Genomic DNA, 16,629 nt, shown 5'->3' on the forward strand with positions numbered 1-16,629 from the left:
CTGGCCCTGCCACCTGCTCTCAGGGGTGGTGCCTCTCCGGTCCAGCTGTGCCGTGCGGGGCCCTGGGTGTATCTGTGGCACCTCTCAGGGCCCCACCCGCCCCGTGGTTAACAGAGCTGTTGGTAGTTTGTTATCCACGCTTGCCTCCTTTGCTGAGTGTATTCACGGTTGCTCCAGCTACATTTCCAGGCTTTTCCAAATCTTATAAAGGTGGTAACCACCCCAGCCCTTCAGGCCTAAAATATGATTTAATTTTCCACAAAGCCAGACGATCCAGTGCCCTCCACTTTCCTCCACTCCATGTCAGTTCTTTAAAATCAAACACCCCCTCCCCTCTATCCTCAGAATTGATCCCAACTTCTTGCCAAGGCAGTTGGCCTCCACTTGAGCTATTGATGACCTTGCCCATTTCACCTTTAGTATATAATTAACCCTAGGATTAATTCTAATTATGTAATTTATTATGTTAGTATGATTCTACTCTAATCTTCCACCCCGCTGTCCCCCTCATTCTTTACCTCTCCTCCAGACTGACAAAGTCCAGCCTTAAACAAAACTTGCCTTCAGCACTGCGCCCAGGCCTTCTCTTTCTCGTCTGACTCAGTTGCAGTCTCCACAGCTTCAGCGACAGCACTTAGGAGCGTCTTGAAGACTGGTCCCTTCCCTTCCACTACCTGTTACCTACACTAACTCCCCACCCATCCAAGTCTGTGTGAAGATGCCACTGTTTCCTGCCAACTACATTTCTTTTTTATGTCCTTCAGGAGACTAGTGGATTTTCCTTACATTTCAATTCTGATGAAGTGTCTTATGTGTTCAATATCTGGTTTCCCTATGAGACTATAAACTTATTGGTTGCAGGCATTATGTTGTGGGTTGTGTTTTGCAAATAAAAATCATGCAATAGGCCAGGTGTGGTGGCGCACGCCTGTAATCCCAGCACTGGGAGGCCGAAGCAGGTGGATCACCTGAGGTCAGGAGACCAGCCTGGCCAACATGGTGAAACCCCATCTCTACTAAATATACAAAAATTAGCCAGATGTGGTGGCAGGTGCCTGTAATCCCAGCTACTGGGGACGCTGAGGCAGGAGAATCACTTGAACTCAGGAGGTGGAGGTTGCAGTGAGCCGAGATCATGCCACTGCACTCCATCCTGGGCAACAGAGCCAGACTCTGTCTCAAAAAAAAAAAAAAAAAAAAAAAAAAAAAAGTCATGCAGTTAATGATTGCTGAAGTAATTCCTTTTCAGTTTAGCCAGCATCCACCCACAAAAAATTTGCTTTTGAGCTAAAACTGAATTCTTGAGCTCAAGGGATGCTGTTTGGCAGGAGGGTAGAGGCAGCGTTTAGGTGGTGCCTTGACTCTTTGCCTTTTTCTTTTAAATTTTCTGATTATTATGCTCCAAACAGTTCCCTCTATCGAATCGAAGAGTCTGTTCTAAACTGCCCTCTTTGTAGTTAGATGTAGATTTCAGGAAGAACACATGATTTTATGTCAGATGCATTTAGGCTTAAAGCCATATTTCTAGGAGTTTCTGAGCCTACTCTGGCTCAGAAGGCTGCCAGATTTGCGAATCATTTTAAAAAAATAAAAGCCATATTCCTGTACGAATGAGGCCCATTGGATAAGTTACTTTTCTGAATCACAACGTCCTTATCTTTGTCTCCCCCACCCTCCTTAGCTTAGTTGAAGGCGTCTTTATCTTGAAGGCCTTGATTCCTCACAGGACTAACATGAGGTTTAAATGAGCCTGTATGCAGTAGATGCTGACTAAACAATAGCTCTGTTCTCCTTTGCATAATTTGGTAGACAGACTATGAAATTTTCAAAAGAACGTTATTTTAGATGGAATTTCGCTATTGTCACCCAGGGTGGAGTGCAATGGCACGATCTCGGCTCACTGCAACCTCTGCCTCCCGGGTTCAAGCAATTCTGCCTCAGCCTCCCGAGTAGCTGGGATTACAGGTGCTTGATACCATGCCCACTAATTTTTGTATTTTTAGTAGAGACAGGGTTTCAACATGTTGGTCAGGCTGGTCTTGAATTCCTGACTTCAGGTGATCCACCCATCTCAGCCTCCCAGAGTGCTGGGGTTACAGGTGTGAACCACTGCACCTGACCTAAAAGAAAATTGTTTGTTGTTTTAGATGGGGTTTCACCATGATGGCCAGGCTGGTCTTGAACTCCTGACCTCAGGTGATCCACCCACCTCGGCCTCCCAAAGTGCTAGGATTATAGGCATGAGCCACTGCACCCGGCCAATAAAATTGTTTTTAAAAATTCTGCTTTTTTAGGCTGGGCGCGGTGTGTCATGCCTGTAATCCCAGCACTTTGGGAGGCTGAGGCAGGTGGATCACCTGAAGTCCAGAGTTCAAGACCAGCCTGACCAACATGGTGAAACCCGTCCTTAAAAAAATAATAATAAATAAAAAATAAAGAAAAAAATTGTTCTTTTAAATCTCATCTCTTATTTTCCACATTGCCAAAATTCTCAGAAGAATAGTTCACATTCCAGTGAAAGAAGAAATACAAAAAGCTATCAAGTTAAGAATTAGAGTTTGTAAAGGTTTGTTTCCTGTCTCCTTCTTGCTACTTTTCCTTTCTGGGAACGCGGATGGGACAGGGAGCCTAATCTCAACCCATGGCTTAAGACAGGTAGTCCTTGGTGGCAGGCAGAGTTGAGAGCCAATGAATCCTTCAAGTGTCCAGCCCACCCAGTTACAGCTCTGCATAGAAACAAGCAGAGGTGCACACACCATCTTTTCCACCGTAGTCTGGTGGAGGGGGTTTACAATCCCTTCTTCCCCAACTTCTGCCCATGTAAAACCAGAGCTCTCCTGTCCTTAGCTTGCAGTACCAAATGCCTTGGTGTGGTGTCAAGAACAGATAAATTTAGGAGATACATTTAGGATTCTTGGGTCAGGCTTGGTGGCTCATTCTTGTAATCCCAGCACTTTGGGAGGCTGAGGCAAGAGGATCCCTTGAGCCCAAGAGTCTGAGACCAGTCTGGGCAACATAGCAAGACCCCAACTGCAAATAATAAGAAAATTAGCAGAACATGATGGCACGTATGTGCTCGTGATCCCAGCTACTTGAGAGACTGAGGTGGGAGGATTGCTTAAGCCTGGGCAATTGAGGCTGCAGTGAGCCATGACAATGTCACCATACTCCACCCTGGGCAATAGAGCCAGAGTCTATCTAAAAAAAAAAAAAAAATTCCCAGGGCGTGATGGCTCACGCCTGTAATCCAAGCACTTTGGAGGTCAAGGCGGGCGGATCACCTGAGGTCAGGAGTTCAAGACCAGCCTGAGCAACATGGTGAGACCCTGTCTTAAAAAAAAAAAAAAAATTGGACAGGTGTGGTGGCTCACACCTGTAATCCCAGCACTTTGGGAGGCTGAGGTGGGCGGATCACCTGAGGTTGGTAGTTTGAGACCTACTTGACCAACATGGAAAAACCCCATCTCTACTAAAAATACAAAAAAATTAGCTGGGTGTGGTGGCAGGCGTCTGTAATTGCAGCTATGAGGGAGGCTGAGGCAGGAGAATCTCTTGAAACAAGGAGGGGGAGGTTGCGGTGAGTTGAGATGGTGCCATTGCACTCCAATCTGGGCAACAAGAGTGAATCTCCATCTCAAAAAAAAACTGTATTCTTAATGGGCTTTAGAAATAAAATCTAGGGGCCGGGCGAGGTGGCTCACACCTATAATCCCAGCACTTTGGGAGGCTGAGGCGGGTGGACCACAAGGTCAGGATTTTGAGACCAGCCTGGCCAACATGGTGAAACCCTGGGCTTCTTTCTCCTTTGATCTGCACTCAGCTCTGCTCTCACTCAGTCCAGGAACCCTGGTGAAAACTGCCGGAAGTTTTGGCAATGTTGGAAGAGGCTCACTGGTTGGGGAAAGAAGCCATGTGAAAACAAAGTGCCTGTACCACTCCCATCCATTTGCAAAACCACCTTTTCTGAACTCCCATCCATCCCCCTGAATGCTCCGCAACGCTGGCTCCTCCTCATTCTCCCCAGCTCTTCTGAGCCCCCAGCCTCAACCTGCCTCCAGACAAACCCTTCCCTCCCCCACTTACCTAGGAGGGAATTTAGGTCTCCCTGCAGCCCACCCCCTTACCCATCGTGTCCTCCACACACCCTTACTGACTTTACCCAGCTCAGGCCTATGTGGGGAAATGGAAGCAGATTCTCCCAGCACCTTGTCAATCCTAGACAGAACAGGACTCTTCCACTTCTCATCAAACACACTATCCTCTAAGCCTTACCAAGTCTGTTCTGCTACCCTCTGCCATCCTTGCTGCTTGAGCAACTGACTTTCGGGCCTATGATACCTGGATCAGGTTGTCCTCCCCAGGCTTGCCTGTGTCCCTGCAAATGACTTAATCCATACCCCAAGCTTTTAAAAAAAATTGTTCATTTTATTTTATTTTTTCATAGTCTTTCATGAGAGTAGAAATACAAAAAGCTGTCAAGTTAAGAATTAGAATTTGTAGGGCTGAGTGCAATGGCTCATGGCTGTAATCCCAGCACTTCGGGAGCCTGAGGTAGGCAGAACACTTGAGGTCAGATGTTCGAGGCTAGCCTGGCCAACATGGTGAAACCCCGTCTCGACTAAAAATACAAAAAAAAAGTTAGCTGGGTGTGGTGGCAGGTGCCTGTAATCCTAGCTACTTGAGAGGCTGAGGCAAGAGAATCGCTTGAACCCGGGAGGTGGGGGTTGCAGTGAGCTGAGATCGTGCCATTGCACTCAAGCCTGGGCAACAAGAGTGAAACCCTTGTCTCAAAAAAAAAAAAAAAAAAAAGAGAGTTTATGTAAAGTTTTGTTTACAAACTCAAAATTCAAAGTTCAAAATTCGAAAAGGATAGGAGTGTACAAGGCTGGGCGAAGGCTGGGTGTGGTGGCTCACACCTGCAAACTCAGCCCTTTCCAAGGCAAGAGGATCACTTGAGCCCAGGAATTTGGAGACCAGCCTGGGCAGCAAGGCAAAACCCAGTTTCTCAAAAAAAAAAAAAAAAAAAAGCTGCAGTAGTGGGATGTGCCTGTGGTCCCAGTTATTTGCAAGGCTGAGGTGGGAGGATTGCTTGAGCCCGGGGTGAGAAGGCTGCAGTGATCCTTGCTCGTGATACTGCACTTCAGCTTGGGTGACAGAGCAAGACCCGGTCAAAAAAAAGTGGTTTCTATTGTTTAGGCTGGAGTGCAGTGGTGCAAACAAGGCTCACTGCAGCCTCAACCTCCTCAGGCTAATTTATTTTTATTTTTATTTTGAGACAGAGTCTTGGTCTTTTGCCAGGCTGAAGTGCAGTGGCACAATCTTTGCTCACTGCAACCTCTGCCTCCTGGGTTCAAGCGATTCTCCTGCCTCAGCCTCCTGAGTACAATTGCTTGAACCTGGGAGGGGGAGGTTGCAATGAGCTGAGATCACACCACTGCACTCCAGCCTGGGCAACAGAGTGAGACTCCGTCTCTAAATAAATAAATAATAAAATGTATCATGAAGGGTATGGTTAAAAAGTGAAATAACACTTTTTCCATGGTTGCAACACACTGGAAATGGCATTTTTTGCAACTAAACATTTGGGGAAAGTTTTAGATAGTATAAAACATACAAGGGATACACAGTTTGCAAAATTCTTTTAATATGAGCAAAAGGGTTTGAAGATTAAATGCTTCTCGAAATCAACGTGCACATGAATCATCTGGAGATTTGTTTTAATTCAGAGTCTGAGTCAGTAGGTCTGGATGGAGCCTGAGATTCTGTGTTTCTTTCTTTTTTTTTTTTTTTTTGAGACAGAATCTTGCTCTGTTGTCCAGGCTGGAGTGCAGTGGCACGATCTCGGCACACTGCAGTCTCTGCCTCCCAGATTAAAGCAATTTTCTGCCTCAGCCTCTTAAGTAGCTGGGACTACAGGTGTGTGCCACCATGTCTGACTAACTTTTGTATGTTTAATAGAGACGGGGTTTCACCATGTTGGTCAGCCTGATCTCTAACTCCCGACCTCAGGTGATTCGCCTGTCTCCACCTCCCATAATGCTAGGACTACAGCCGTGAGTCACCGAGACCCACCTTGTTTTTTCTTTTTTAATTAAAAGTGACAAGGTGAGTCTTTCCATGTTGCCCAGGTTGATCTCGAATTCCTGGGTTCAAGCAATAGTCCTGCCTTGGCCTCTCAAAGTGTTGAAAATACAGGTGTGAGCCACTGTGCCCAGATAAATCTTTCACAAAAGTTACAGTTAATGGATGCAGCAAATTTCACTGTTGTCTTATTTTAAGAAATTGTCAGCAGGGTGTGGTGGCTCACACCCATAAACTTTGGGAGGCCAAGTGGGTGGATCACCTGAGGTCAGGAGTTTGAGGCCAGCTTGGGCCAACATGATGAAACCCTATCTCTACTAAAAATACAAAAATTAGCTGGGCACGGTGGCGGGCACCGGTAGTCCCAGCTATTTGGGACTGAGGCAGGAGAATCATTCTAACCTGGGAGGTGGAGGTTGTAGTGAGCCAAGATTGTGTCATTGCACTCCAGCCTGGGCCACAGAGTGAGACTTCATCTCAAAAAAAAAAAAGAAATTGTCACGGACATCTGAACCTTCAGCAACCACCACCCTAATCTGTCAGTAGCCATCAACATCAAGATAAAATCTCCACCAGGATTAAAGACTCTCTAAAGACTTAGACGATTGTTAGCATTTTTTTTTAGCAATAACACATTTTAAAATTAAGGTTCCATACATTGTGTTTACACATGTGCTATTGCACACTGAATAGACTACAGTACAGTATAAGCAAAACTTTTGTGTGCATTGGGAAACTAAAAAGTTGTTGGTTCTTGAGGTGATCTGGAACCATGCCCATAATACCTCTGCGGTATGACCGTGTGTACTTCATTTGCTTATTGTAATAGTTTCAGTATCTACGCATTTATAGGTGTTCCCAAGCAGTTTAGTTCTGTGTGTTTGGCCATCACACAGATGAATCATACTGGATGTGCTCTGGGGCTGCCCTTTTCACTCAACATTATGGTTTTGTTGACTTGTGTAGCTGTAATTCATTCACTATCTTTATTTACTTTTTGAGATGGAGTCTTGCTCTGTCACTAGGCTGGAGTGCAGGGGTGAGAATCTCCACCTCCTGGGTTCAAGCAATTCTCCTGCCTCAGCCTCCTGAATAGCTGGGACTACAGGTTTGTGCCACCATGCCCCGCTAACTTTTTTGTACTTTTAGTAGAGATAGGGTTTCACCATGTTGGCCACATGGTCTCCATCTCTTGACCTCATGATCTGCCTGCCTTGGCCTTCCAAAGTGCTGAGATTACAGGCATGAACCACCATGCCCAGCCCTCATTCATTGTCCCTCAAGAACAAACCAAGGAAATTCTGATATCTCTTCACCAGTCCTTCCATATAGGTGCATGCCCCCTTACCTTCTCCTTTACTTCTAGTCCCCCACCAACTTACCACACAAAAAACACAACGCCAAACTGTCACGTATGCTCTGTCACTTCCTCTCAAGGGACCCTCCACCCTCCTCCCATCTCCACACACCAGCTAAGAGGATCAGTCCCAGGAGAAGACTGGCAGGTAGACTTCACCCACATGCCTCCTGTCAAAAAAAACAGGTTTCTTCTTACCCTATAGACACTTTCTCTGGGTGGGTGGAAGTGTTCCCACCTCCTCAGAAAAGGCTGCAGTAGTCTCCCCTCTTTTAACAGAAATCATCCCTCAATTTGGTCCCCTGCACTCCATACATCAGACAATGACCCTAGCTTCATCTACCAAATCACCCAACAAGGCTCTCAGTCCCTCGGCATCCAGTGGTGCCTGCATATCCCATACCGACCCCAGTCATCTGGAAAAGCCAAAAGGGCAAGTGGGATCCTTAAAACTCAGTTAACCAAACTCACTCTCGAAGTCCAAAAGCCCTGGACCTCCCTTCTGCCCATAGCTGTAGCCCATATCAGAGCCAGCCTAAAAGCACCCTCCTTCCTCAGCCCATTTGAGTTAATGTATGGACGCCCTTTCCTCTTACAAAACAGGCCCTTCTAACTCTCAACTAGGAGAATATCTCCCAACACTCTCCCTCATCCGACACCTCCTCCATGAACACGCCGACTGGACCCTCCCAAGACCTCACGAAGGCACTGTTCTCCCTACTCCCAGGAGAATATGTTTTTCTAAAAACCCTTAATCCCACAAGCCTTAAACCAAAATGGAGGGCCCCTTCCAGAGTCTCCTCACTACCTCCATGGTGGCCAAACTCTCAGGACACACTTCTTGGTATCATCTCTCCAGGTTAAAATGGGCCCCCAAGGCCCCCCACTGGTCCGTCTACTCCTTCCCCGCCCAGCACTTGTCAATACTCCAGCGTCATTCTTGGGCCAACCAGATTCTTCCTCACATCCATTCCAGAGGGACTGCCACCAGACAATAGGGCAAAATTACCCCCTCGCTATTTGTTCCTGCTCCTTTCTTACAAATCAAGTGTTATAACACCCTTAAGTGAAAATTGCTTACTACACCTCCTTCCGGGAACTGCCTTCCTCACTCTCGTTTGCAGGAGGTGCTGTGGCCCCTCAATGTGAACAGCAAGCAGAGAGCCTTCATTGCCATCATTTTTTGCTTAATCGTTGCACTAATAGCAGGAATAATATTCACTGGTAAATAACTGCCACCTCTTTTTTTTTTTTTTTTCTTTTATGGATTACAAAAGACTCTCCCATCTCTAAGTATGTGAATTTCCTAGTAGTAACTTATAGGTTACAGAAAAATAGCCAAATGTCATTTTGCTCAAGTGGAAAATCCACCTAAACAAGGTATCATTATGAATGGTTCTTTTTTGTTTGTTTGTTTTTGAGACAGAGTCTTTTTTTTTTTTGAGGGAAAAAGAGAAGAAGAAGGGGAAAAAAAGAAAAAGAGGGAAAAAGGAATATTACTTCATTCCTAAAATGGGTTTCAATAATGGCCGATCAATATTTTGAGTGTTTAAAGTGGTTAATGCATATTTTATGTGTTTAAAATGGAGACCTCTATTGTGTTTATTTGTTCTGGCTCTGAGTTCAAGTCCTGGATATCGTTATCAATTTGTTGTCTCATTGAATCTAAATCTCATTATGTGTCTTATGTATCTGGGTGTTAAGATCTCTTATTGTTGCATTAATCCTTTTACCCTTGCATCCTTGTAGCTTTGAAATCTATTTTATTAAGTGTGAGAATTGCAACTCCTGCTTTTTATTTATTTATTTTTGCTCTACATTTGGTCGGTGAGTTTTTTTCCATCCCCTTGTTTTGAGTCTTTGTATATCTTTAGATATATCGTTAGATTTTTGTGGATAATGTATATTTTGTGTGTTTAAAATGGAGAGCTCTATTGAGTTTATTTGTTCTGGATCTTAGTTCCAGTCCTGGATATCGTTATCAATATTCTGTCTCGTTGAATCTAAATCTCATTATGGGTCTTATGTATCTGGGTGTTAAGATCTCTTATTATTACATTAATCCTTTTATCCTTGTATCCTTGTAGCTTTGAAATCTATTTTGTCAAATGTGAAAATTGCAACTCCTGCTTTTTATTTATTTATTTTTGCTCTCCATTTGGTTAAGTTTTTTTTTCCAACCCTTTATTTTGAGTCTATGTATATCTTTGGATATACCGTTAGATTTTGTCTGTATCTTTTGATTGGGAGATTTGGTCGATTTAAATTTAGGGTTGCTGCCGTTTGATATTAACTGGCTATTTTGTCCTTTTGTTGATAAAAATTCTTCTTTATGTTAATGCTCTTTACTTTTTGGTGTATTTTTAGAAAGGGTCATACTGGTTGTTCCTTTCTGTGTATAGTGCTTCTTTTAGAAGTTCTTGTAAAGCAGGCCTGGTGGTAATAAAATCTCTGAGTACTTGCTTGTTCCTAAAAAATTTTATTTTTCCTTCAAATGTAAAGCTTAAATTGGCAGGATATGAAATTCTGGGCTGAAAGTTCTGTTGATTAAGTATATTGAATATTGGCCCCCACTCTCTTCTAGCTTGTAGGGTTTCCGTTGAGAGATCTGCTGTAAGCCTAATAGGCTTACCTTTATGGGTAACTTGATCTTTCTCTCTGGCTGCCCTTAATATTTTCTCCTTCGTTTCGATCTTGGTGAATCTAACGATTATGTGCCTTGGGGTTGTTCTTCTTGAGGAATATCTTTGTGGTGTTCTCTGTATTGCCTGGGGTTGAATAGTGTCCTGCTTTGCTAAATTAGGAAAATTTTCCTGGATAATGTTCTGGAGAGTATTTTCCAGCTTGAATTCATTCTCTCTGTCACATTCAGGTACACCAATCAAGCGTATATTAGTTCTTTTCACATAGTCCCATATTGCTTGGAGACTTTGCTCATTCCTTTTTATCCTTTTTTCTCTATTCTTGTCTTGTTGTTTTGTTTCATTAAGTTGATCTTCAACCTCTGATACCCTTTCTTCTGCTTGATCCATTCGGCTGTTTAAGCTTGTACATATTTCACTAAGTTCTCGTGTTGTATTTTTCAACTCCATAAGTTCATTTGTATTCCTCTCTATATTGTCTATTCTTTTCAACATTTCATCTAACCTTTTTTCCAAGTTCTTAGTTTCTTTACATTGGGTTAGAACAAGTTCCTTTAATTCCCAGAAGTTTCTTATCATCCACCTGTTAAAGCCTACTTCAGATAATGGAACACAGTCCTTTTCCATCAGGGCTTGTTCCGTTACTGATGAGTCCTTTTCCATCAGGGCTTGTTCGGTTGCTGATGAGTCCTTTTCCATCAGGGCTTGTTCTGTTGCTGATGGGTTCTGATTTTGAGTATACTCGGCCTTCTTAGGCTGTTTTTTCCCCTTCATTGTAGATGAACCGCCTTTCTAATTAGTTTTCTGAGTCGACGTCTGACTTATTGATTCCCAGTGCTGGGATTCGAGCAACCCACTGTGGCAGCCTAAATAGCAGCGGTGAGACTGATGGTGCTCTTCTGCCCGGGAATCTCTGGTCTGGCTTCCCTCTTGAGTCCGCAACAAGCGGCTCTGAGTTCCCGGAGCTCCAAACTCCGGTCAGTAGGGGAAGCAGTCCCGTTGGCTCTGCATGAAGAGCTGCTGCGCTGAGATGCCGGCAAAACCGCTGCGGTGGCCACAAGAGTCACGCTGGCGACCCGTGGGGCTCCTCCACTGGGAATCGGCTGATCGGTGAGTGACGAAAATTCGTCCAAAAGTGTGGCGTCGTCTCGTTCTCTGGGCTTTCACTGGGAGCTACAATCCTGAGCTGTTAGTGGTCGGCCATCTTGGATCGATCTCCTCTTTTTTTTTTTTTATGTCCTGTCCGTTCTTCTTGTCGTTTCACTCTCTTCCTTCACTGTCTCACAGAGGACATTATATAGTTCTTCCCTAAAGAACCTCTCTCTCCTCATTTCTAGATTGGATAACCGACCTTACCTTCCAAGGCATCCTGTGCAACTTCACCCCAGATAAAGTCCAGTTTTTTACCTTCATCCTTACCCTTTGCTTGTTTGCTGCTCCTGTCCCCGCTAACCAACACCTACCCCATTCCCTTACCACGCTACACTCTCAACTCAACTCAGTTCCAACGAAACCAGTTTAACCCAGCTCTGGCAAGCAACTGTTGGCTGTGCCTGTCTGTCTCGGACACCGCCTACACTGCCGTCCCGGTCCCCACCCAAGACTGGATCCGTACCAGAGTAACCTATCACCCCCACTTTCAATTACGGGGACTTTTCAATATGATTTACAGCAACTAATACAGCTCTCTGAATCCTTCACATAGAACATAACAAACCTCAATCTCCCACCGGCCAAGCAGTTCTGTTATTACGCCCATATCTCACCTACCTCACTCCCTATATCAGTCAAACTCAGCCTCTGCTAAACCCCATCACCACACAAACAGCTCTACTCTCTCTGGCCCCACAGTGCTTTCAACGCCATTCCCCCACCTGCCACCACCTGTCACCTGCCACCCAAGGGTGTAACTTCACCTCACAACTCAAACCCTCCACTGATCATACCAACCAAAACATATTCAAAACTGCTCTCTGCTTTTCAAGCCCCCCAGAACTCAACACCACCCTACTCCTTAATCAGAAGTCAGGCTCCTGCAGTGGCAGACACCTTCCCTGCTTAAATCTCCATCCGCAGCTGCCCTCCTGGAAAGCCGAGTCACCAGAAACTCAGGATTGTCTCCACCACCCATTCCTTGCCAATAAGTCCTCTCACTGGATGCTGGTAGACACCAAACGCTTCTTACTACCCTGGGAAAATAAAGCCCCACAGGCCCCCCAAACCCCTCACAATGCAGCCCTACAACCACTCACCGCAGCCGCACTCACAGAACTTTAGAAGTAGGGCTCCTGAAGGACAACGAATTTGCACGTCTTATCAACATGCACAACCCATTCTGTCTGCCAAGCCAAGGAGTCTTCTTTTTATGTGGCCTCCCCGCTGATTGGACTGGCACCTGTACCCTAGTATTCCTCAGCCCAAAAATGAGTAGAGCCGCAGGTAACTCATCCTCACGCATCCCAGTCAACACTCCTATCCGGCACCGCCAGGCAGTGCGGCTCTCATACCTCTGCGTGTGGGGCTAGGAATAGCTACAGGAACCCCGGGCGTTGCAACGGGAACTGCCAGGCTTTCAGCTCTCTCTCCTACTATTGCTCCCTCTCCAAAGACCTTACACACAGTACAGAGGACATGGGCAAGTTCATTTCTACCCTCTAAACAAAAATAGATTCACTGGCTGCAGTCGTCCTCCAGAACCGCAGAGGCCTCGATCTACTTACCGCCGAAAAAGGAGGTCTCGGCGTCTTCCTAGACGAACAATGTTGTTTCTTTCTCAATCAGTCCGGAATAGTACAAGACGCAGTCAAAAGACTCAACGACCGAGCCTCCCTCCCCCCGACACAAAACAAATTTTTCTGCCTGGTCCTCCCGGCCTGGCTGGTCTCTCAGCTTCTGGGCCCCTTTGCTGCTCCCCTTCCTGGGCCCGGCTATGACTCTCCTCCTTCTCTTGGTCCTTGGCCCTTGTCTCTTACGCCTTTTCACTCAGTTTTTGCAGAATCAGTTACAAGCCTTTACCCGTGGCACAGTATAAGACATGATGGTGTTTCAGGACTACAAACTTGCACACCAGCCTCACCCCAACCAGCTCCCTACTCAGCATGAAGCAGCTAGAAATGAACGGTTACCCTTCTCCCTTTCTTTTGTGTATATAATGAAAGGCTGGAACGTTAGGGTCACAGTGAGGCAAGCCCCGTTCTCCGCTGCTAAGCTAAGCTCACAGCAGAAACAGCCTCCAGCCTTGCAAACAGAGCACCTGGGTTCCAGGATGTGGTTGCACCTGACTCTGGAGCCCAGGATGGTGACCCAATTAAGCAGAATGTTAGCACCTAAGAACCAAGATGTGGTTTTTCTTAGAATAGCACCAGGCTACCTGCAAACCCCCATATGACCCCCATAGTCTGTAAGCCAGGCTGCTGCCTTCACTGCCTGTGGTGAGGCAGCCAGCCTGGCAGGTTGAAATAAACTTGCTAAACCTGACCCTGGGTCTGCCTCTCCATCCTTTCGGTCAACCTGACAATGTTCCCACCAAGACATTCTACACAAGTTTCAATTTCTCCATATCCTTGGCAACACTTGTTATTTTCTGTGTGTTTTTTTAAATAGACATTCTAGTTGATGCGAAGTAGTGCCTCATTATGGTTTTATTTTCATTTACTTAATGACTAATGATGTTGAGCATTTTTTCATGTCCTTGTAGGCCATTTGTGTATCTTCTCTGCAGAAATATCTATTCAAGTCCTTTGCTCTTTTTTTTTTTTTTTTTGAGACAGGGTCTCACTCTGTGGCCCATGCTGGATTGTACAATCATGACTCACTGCAGCCTTGACCTCCCTGGGCACAGATGATCCTCCTACCTCAGTCTCCAGAGTAGCTGGGACTATGGGCACACGCCACCACACCCAGCTACTTTTTGGTATTTTTTGTAGAGACAGGATTTTGCCATGTTGCTCAGGCTTAGAAGGCTTTCAAGCACAAAATACAGTACATTAGGATAATGTCCGGGGGTAGAAATCGAAGTGTGAAAATATGAATTCAGAAGAGATGGAACAATGTGAAATTTCTGACTGTTAAAGAAGATCATAATCATGTACTTTAAAAATGAATCATGGGCCTGGTGCAGTGGCTCATGCCTATAATCTAACACTTTGGGAGGCTGAGGCGACTCATCACTAGAGGTCAGGAGTTCGAGACCAGCCTGGCCAACATGGCGAAACCCTGCTTCTACTAAAAATACAAAAATTAGCCAGGCGTGGTGGCGTGTGCCTATAATCCCAGCTACCTGGGAGGCTGAGGCAGGAGAATCTCTTGAACCTGGAAGGCAGGGGTTGTGGTGGGCCAAGATTGTGCCATTGTACTCCAGCCTGGGCGACAGAGCAAGGCTCTATCTCAAAATAAAAAAATAAAAAAATAAAATAAAAATAAATCATGAAGGGTATGGTTAAAAAGTAAAATAACACAATTTTTTGAAAAGATCCATGTTTACAACACACTGGACATGGCATCCTTTTGCAACTAAACATTTGGGGAAGGTTTTAGATAGCAGCATTAAGACATGCAAGGGATACATAGTGTGCAAAATTCTTTTAACATGAGCTAAAGGGTTTAAAGATTAAATATGAGCTGGGCGCGGTGGCTCAAACCTGTAATCCCAGCACTTTGGGAGGCCGAGGCGGGTGGATCACGAGGTCAAGAGATCAAGACCATCCTGGTCAATATGGTGAAACCCCGTCTCTACTAAAAATACAAAAAATTAGCTGGGCGTGGTGGCGCGTGCCTGTAATCCCAGCTACTCAGGAGGCTGAGGCAGGAGAATTGCCTGAACACAGGAAGCAGAGGTTGCGGTGAGCCAAGATCACGCCATTGCACTCCAGCCTGGGTAACAAGAGCAAAACTGTGTCTAAAAAAAAAAAAAAAGATTAAATGCTTCTCAAAATCAACATGCACATGAATTATCTGGAGATTTATTTTAATTCAGAGTCTGAGTCAGTAGGTCTGGGTGGGGCCTGAGAGTCTGCCTTCTTTCCTTTCTCCCTCCCTCCCTCCCTCCCTCCCTCCCTCCCTTCCTTCCTTCCTTCCTTCCTTCCCTCTCTCTCTCTCTCTCTCTCTTCTGACACAGTCAGTCTCGCTCTGTTGCTCAGGCTGGAGTACAGTGGCATGATCTCAGCGCACTGCAGTGTCTGCCTCCCTGGTTCAGGCAATTCTTCTGCCTCAGCCTCCCAAGTAGCTGGCACTACAGGCACACGCCACCATGCCTGTCTCGTTTTTGTATTTTTAGTAGAGATGGGTTTCACCACCTTGGTCAAGCTGGTCTCAAACTCCTGACCTCAGGTGATTTGCCTACTTCTGCCTCCCAAAATGTTGGGATTACGGGCATGAGGCACTATGCCTGGCCTTTTTTTTTTTTTCCAATTTGAGACTGGGATCTCACTATGTTCCCAAACCTGGTCTCGAACTACTGGGCTCAAGCAATCCACCTGATGTAGTCTCCTAAAGTGCTGGGATTACAGGTGTAAGGCACCATGCCCAGCCAGATTCTGCATTTCTACAGGCTCCTACTGATGCTGCAGATCTGTGGACCACAGTTTGAATAGCAAGCATCCATATATTCATTCCTAAGAGTGGAGTTGCTGGATGTTGAGGTCTGCATCTGTTTAGCTCTCCTGCTAATATCAAACTATTTTCTGAAGCAGCTCTACACCAGCCATGAGACTGTTGCCTCTTTGGAAAAAAGGTCTCTAAAGGCTTCAAATCTAATGCACACTCTTCAGTGCTCATCCCACTTGAGCTTTCTGCAGTCTGTGACATATCTGACCATACTGTTTGATCCACTGCTTTTCCCCTGGTTTCTATGACACCCCTGTATCCAGGCTCCCTTCCTGTAATTTCAGTCTGCTCTGTAAACCTTCACTTTTTTCCTCTGTTGATCTCTTTGGGCTTCTTGGTCTTTATCTCATTCTTTCTGGGTGATACCATGTGCTCTTTAGAGACTGGTTACCAGGCTGGGTGAGGTGGCTCATGCATGTAATCTCAGCACTTAGGCTGAGGTGGGCAGATTACCTGAGGTCAAGAGTTCAAGACCAGCCTGGCCAACATGGTGAAACCCTGTCTCTACTAAAAACACAAAAAATTAGGCGGGCGTGGTGTGTGTTCATGTAATCCCAGCGACTTGGGAGGCTGAGGCAGGAAAATCACTTGAACCCAGGAGGCGGAGGCTGCAGTGAGCTGAGATCGCACCACTACACTCCAGCCTGTGTGACAGAGCAAGACTCCATTTCAAAAAATAAAAAGAAGAGAGAGAGAGAGAGAGAGATTGGTTACCACATGGATGACTCTGTGATGGTTAATTTTATGTGTCAGGCTAAGCACAGTGGCTCACGCCTGTAATCACAGCACTTTGGGAGGCCAAGGTGAGATGATTACTTTAGCCCAGGAGTTTAAGACCACCCTGAGTTAGATGGTCAAAACGCTGTTTCTACCAAAAAAAAAAAATATATATATATATATGTGTCAACTTGGCAAGGCTATGGTACACAGTTGTCAAATATATAT

This window comes from Callithrix jacchus, chromosome 4 (genome assembly GCF_049354715.1).
Source record: "Callithrix jacchus isolate 240 chromosome 4, calJac240_pri, whole genome shotgun sequence".
Classification (NCBI taxonomy): Eukaryota; Metazoa; Chordata; class Mammalia; order Primates; family Cebidae; genus Callithrix; species Callithrix jacchus.